The sequence below is a fragment of the Micropterus dolomieu genome, linkage group LG11 (genome assembly GCF_021292245.1).
Source record: "Micropterus dolomieu isolate WLL.071019.BEF.003 ecotype Adirondacks linkage group LG11, ASM2129224v1, whole genome shotgun sequence".
Taxonomy (NCBI): Eukaryota; Metazoa; Chordata; class Actinopteri; order Centrarchiformes; family Centrarchidae; genus Micropterus; species Micropterus dolomieu.
In genome coordinates this window covers 17,048,411-17,054,641 of record NC_060160.1, presented here as the reverse complement: position 1 = coordinate 17,054,641, position 6,231 = coordinate 17,048,411, and positions in this window count along the sequence as shown.

Below are 6,231 nucleotides of genomic sequence, written 5' to 3'. Positions count from 1 at the left end.
GCAGTGTCTCCTGTTATTGCAACTGTGTTGCACTAAACCCTGAAACACATGAAACCCTGCATGCGCTGCTCCTGGCTAAAGATTCCTGATTCCAATTTCCCATTTGACATGCTTTTCTGTATGAATTAGCGCACGTCTAACCAATTGACGGAGGTCACTTCTCTTAGTGTGCCGAGTTCCTTTGTGTTCTTTAGCAAAATGTGTCCTGAATAATAATTGCATTCATTGCCTTTAGGAGGATTACTACATGAAACCCAAACGTGGAGCTCGTCTTAACACCTTTCTGTGTGAGCCCTTACTGTCTGACTCGAGTTAAATTCACCTCAAATTAAAAAAACTTTGAGGACAAAGATGACATAAAATTCCATATGTCCATGTGACTTCTCAACCTGCAGTGGCTGGTATCTGCTGTCTCTGTCTTGAGGGCGGCTGCCCCGTTGTGCTCCTTGCTGGTGGAACCCAGCTCATCCGGTTGGACCAGCATAGGCCTCATTCCTCTCTGAATGAGAGGCTTGTATGAACCTAGCCCCAAAACAGTATATAAAGAGCTCCTCACTGCAGTCATTCAGACTAGGAAGGGATGACACCAAGGAAACACCATCGCAAGGACAGTGCTCACCCTCTCCAGGTAAGTACTCTGACAGAGCTTGTATTTGGCTGAAGCCTTCTGTTTGTTTTTGTAGATATATCCTGTAACATGTAAGGCCTGAAATCTGTTGCAGTGATGTGTTTTTGACCGACAGATCACCTCAGGAAATTAATTCTTGAATTGATGGTGATGGAGCAATGGGTAAAACACATACCTTTGGTGTGAGAGACCGGGGTTCAATCCCCAACTGTGACCCATCCACCATTGTTTCCATCTTGCCTGAGCAAGACACTTAACCCCTCGTTGCTCCAGAGGCGTGCGACCTCTGACATGTATAGCAATTGTAAGTCGCTTTGGAGAAAAGTGTCAGCTAAATGAATTAATGTAATTCTATCTTTTTTCTTTCACTAGTGGAATCAACTGTTTGAAGGAAGGACCTTGCCCTGAAGAAGTGTGTGGTCTTTCTGATTAAGTGGTTCTCAACAGTTCAACAGTTCTTTGAGAAAATTGTGAAATGTTTAGGACCACTTGACCAGTCAGACAAATGCAGTCAGCTTGGGAAATGCTGCCATTGAGTGGAACTTTTAAAAAGGCACAACTTTTAATGATATTTAATACAACTGTGTGATTTCCTCTGCTTCTCTGTCATCTGCTCCTATTGTGCCCCCTTGTGTTGCAATGCCAACTGAAGTCCAGGAACTGCAGGGGACTGTAAAAAAAAAAACAAAAAAAACATCAGGCTTCAGTGATTTCATTCTGCTGGCACACATACAATCTTTTAACAGCTCTGCAGCTGCGGTAACGTCCGTCTTTTTGCTGCTTTTACTGTTGCAACTACTCAGAAGTACTGATTAAAACAAGTCAATAAAGAGTCATTTGTCTCCGCTGAGTCCTTATGGGATGCTGGGCCATGAGATACAGGGATGGTCGCTGTCCAAAGTACTGAAACTTGCTGTTATGGTAAATATGATGGAAGCACCGTTTCTGCTGTCATTTTCCATCCAATAGTCCAATCTAGAGAAGAATCGTGACTTTTTTTTTTTTTTGGTCAGTGAAGGTAAATGACCTTTCACCTATTTTAAACTTTTAACTTGATTCATGACACATTCTCTGGACTTGTTTTGTCTATTACACTGATTAAAATCACTGAAATTCTAAACACACTCAGATATTTTATTTTCGGGACTCCAAATCTGCAAAACTCAAGCAAGAAAATCCGAACGCCCTTTCCCCAAGGTAGGCTGTACTAGGTGCTACTTTATACTTCATAAATCATTCATTGAAAGCCCTGTGCACCGATTATCCCCCCTCTCCTTTTAGACGGCCCCCTTTCTCCTTTTCCCCTTTGATCTCCTTCCAGCGCCAAGAACTATCAATATTTGCTAAACGTTTCTCACAAAGCCTGTCCGTGCACCGGGAGAAGCTGGAAAGGATAAGACATGGGAGAGGCATTAATGAGAAGCCCAGAGCGATTTCCCTGTGCGTGCGCAAGGGCAGCAGATGTAGCAGCACACGCAGTCCCAGGGGGACCGAGTCCTCGGAATTTCATCAGCGGCCGGGGGAGACCCAACCCACACCTCCTCCAGCGGGGAGAGCTGTGTGACGGACGTGGTAAATCATCTTTACTATGGATTGTAATTATCATTTTGCTGACACCCCCCATGACACCCCCGCCAAACAACAACAACAACGTGTGTGTGTGTGTGTGTGTGTGTGGAGTTTGCGAGGTATTTGTTGGATCAAAAATAATTTATGCATCCCTACAATATTTATTATTTACCCCCCTCTGCGCAGCTGTCAAAGCGTCATTGTTGCATGAGAGTCTAAATCTTGATGTTTAATCATCTCTGACCTGCTGAATAATAAAAAAAAATACTTGGGAAAGCCCCCCCAAACCTTTTCTTTGAAGGATAGATTGATCTGATTAAATATGTTACTCACTCTCACCTACTGCAAACAGTATTTTAGCAAAATCTGAAAGTTTTGTTGACAACAATCTGGAATCAGCCTCTGAACCAACAGGCTGAATCAGAATCAAGGCAAAATCTACCACAAATATAATTTCCCTTGTGCTATTCTACTGTATTTTCTTCACTTAAAGTAGCATTTATTTCACACTTCAAGATCACCTTACTCGTCATAATTACTAAAAGTCAACATGTGAAGACAGATGTAGGATATAATGTCTTCTGTGACTTTGGAGCCAGTTTTTTTAAAAAGTCTTTAAAAAAAAAGAGCCTACACCTATATGTCATAGTGATATCATTGGGTTATCTTGGTTTGGACTAGGAGGTCATATATTTTTAAACAGAAAGCCTGCAAATGGATGGCATGGAGTTTGAAATATGTGGTCATATGGGCTACTACATTACATACACTATTATGGCGTTTTTAATTTACCTCGGAAGTCTGAGTTCGTAACTTGATATGATGTCACACCCGAGTGGATGACTTTCCAGTAACAACAGTTTTAAGTTGGAAAACCAAGATTGATGCCTCTGGCCATTGTTAAAAATATCAGCTGATAACAACGCCTTATGTGGTATTTTGCACATGCAACACCTTAGCAACATGTCTACAGATATAAGTTGGACAGGACTGTGTGTATTATTGATTTAATGAGACACAAATTATACAGAAGTGCAATGAACAGTATATTAATACAACTTTCACTGTTTATACTGGTTGCAGCCATCTTGGATTTTGAGGTAGGGGTGGGTGAGGTTCTCTCCACTTTCCCAGTCAGAAAACCGACGTAAGCGGGCGTTCCAGTTCAAAATTTTAACTTAGAACTCGGAAATTCTGATTTCCCATGTCAAATGGAGCACCATAAGTAGGGGAAGCCTGTTGCACTGTGGAGAATGCAGGATCCCTTATTTTTGCAGTTTACCCCAAACTAGGGACTAAAAGTCAGTATACCTCAGCATCTGCTGCCTAGATTTTGACCGTTTTTATAAAATCTCTTGGGAGTCTTGCAACATTATCAGAGTGCAATACTAAATCACAGAAATACCCCCTTAAAACCAAAAACACCGAGCTAGACACTGATTCATACCGTTTCTGTTTAAAATTAGCCTTATTTGAATGCAACTTCCAGCTGTGACTCAGAAAATATACCCACGTCTCAGTAAAATCACCACGGGTGCTGTCATACCATGTCCCACTGTTCACCGTCTGTGGAGCAGCTCCATGTGGATGACATCATCACTACAGTCTGTCTCTGTGCAGTTGGGCTTCCGGAGAAACTGCTTCAAATACATAAATTAAAACTGAGCTGGCAAACTGCTCTGTGAATTCTGTTTTATTTTGAGTTTTCCCATTAAAAGCAGAGTCTTACCATTAGTCACATTTTTTTAATACTGCACCTCAGACTAGCCTAATTGCCCCCCTGAATCACATGCAACCACCTACTTGCCTCAACCATTCAATCTGAAGGATAACTAGCCTCAGCCTGCAAGAAATGGTGAAGGCTTTCATTGAATATCGATTAGCGATCATGAGATCTTACTTAATGTTAGACAGCAGATGTATTTAGCATCAGTAGCACGAATAATAAATAACTTGCTCAGATGTCACACAAGAGTTTTTGTCAGTGTTAGTTGATTATTTCAAAGCAAATGTTTTGATTGATTTGATTTTGATACAGTGTGCAATAAAGTCCATTAAAATAAATCAAAATCAAATTAGCTTTACTTTAATTTGAAGAGAAAAAGACTACAGGTGAGCTTCATCATCGGACCAAGTAGTTAAGAAATGAAGTGTCTCCTATTTCTTTTGTGAAAATACAATGAAAGTGTACAGCAACACTATAACCATAATGTACTGCAGTACATAGGCGTAGGAAATGCCATAGCTATGATGAGGTCATTAATGCGTGCCACAGATACAGTGTAAGTCCCTATATGAATATTACAGGAACATTACAGGGGTCTGTCGTTGGGGGTTATGACCAGGATTGTCATTGTGTTTTACATCTTCGTGTGGGGACTGACAAAGACGCACCAGTAAATCGGGTGTGAGAGTGGGTCATCACTGTCAGGGGGACTGAGAGAGAGAGGATGACCGAGTGAGTGACTGAGAGAGAAAGAGAGATGGGAGGGGGGGGGGAGCTGGAGAACAGAGAGCAGCAGACGCACGAGGTGCTCCTTCACTCTCAGATCTGCAGCGCTCAAAGATCTGGCACAAGCAGCCTCATGGTGGCTTAAAAAGTATTTCTCTGGATGTAAACCTTTTTTTGCACGCCTGATGGATTGTACTGCTTTATTGTCTTCTCGGACTACTGGAAATCTAAGAGGTTATTTTACGCACGCGTGTCAGCGCTCACCGTGAGTCACTGGATGTCCGGATTAAAAAACCTTGTGGATCTTTTTGGAGGGTACGAGAAAAAAGTATTAAATGGATATACAAATCATATAGGTGCCCCGAAGAGTGGAATATTTTCTAGGCTACACTCGCAGCCCACATGGCTTTGCCAAACTCATCGGGGTCTCCCGGAGCTGGGAAGCCTAACCCCAGCGTCATAGACCTGGGGACAATCTTCGTTGACTCCGACATCATATTTGGGTTTACAAGTCACCTGCTAAAGAGAAAAACAAAGGTAAGAGTGTCACGAAGGGATGGAACACAGGTTATTTAAACTTTACATTTAATGGATGATATCATGCTTGTGTTCTTCTCACGTATAAAATACATGGTGAATAGTGACTAGGCAGACAACTGATGTGACGGCCCCTGTCCGGTATTCAGGACCCTGAACAGCACCTCGCAGCATCTTCAATCCCATCTCTTGCTCTCAAACTTCATCCTTGGATCTCACTCGTCATCAGTTTGTCTTGTTGAACACTTTTGCATAACTGCAAACTAACGTGTCTTTGGCACGGATTAACTTTTAATCTCTTTTCCTATTACTCGGCGTAGTGCTAATGGCCAAAATACCTCCTAAAGATTTGACAGAAATTACATAAATGAATTAGAAGTCGCCCACGATAGCCGTTTTAAATGCGATTGATAACTTATTCTGGAATCGTTTGCGGACTAGAATTTATAATGGCTAATGTCTTAGTTTTCCTACATATTTGCGTGTCAGTTCAATTCAGCTTTATTGGGATGAATGTGAAACAACAATATTGCCAAAGCTCCTAATGAATTACAAAAGAACAATTCATTTCATACATTTCATTACATAAGTAAATAAAACAGTAAACGTGTGCTTTTGTGTGTTTAAAAAATAAAATTAGCCAAATAAAAAATATATAAAATATAAAAATAAAGTAAAATTAAATATTAATGTGTGTCTTTAAGACAATCCTTTTGCAGCATCAAACATTTTGCAGTTCAGTGTCAAAACGGCTTTAAATGACAATAGACCCTCTCTATTTTCAGTTCACTCCATCATATCATCTCTTATTTGGTATGAGTTGTATGCCAGGAGACAAAAGACTGTGTTTCTCTAAATAGGTCGTTCGAGGACAAGAAAAAGAGAAACCGTTTTAGATGATGAGGGCAGCAGCGTATGTGGCCATTGTGGCTTACATCACCCACATGAAATATTTAAAGTTTACCAATTAAATATTTAACCTTAGTCCCCCCGCCCTTCCAGTTTTAGAGACGCTGCTCTTTATTTTTGCCAGAGGATGGCGCCA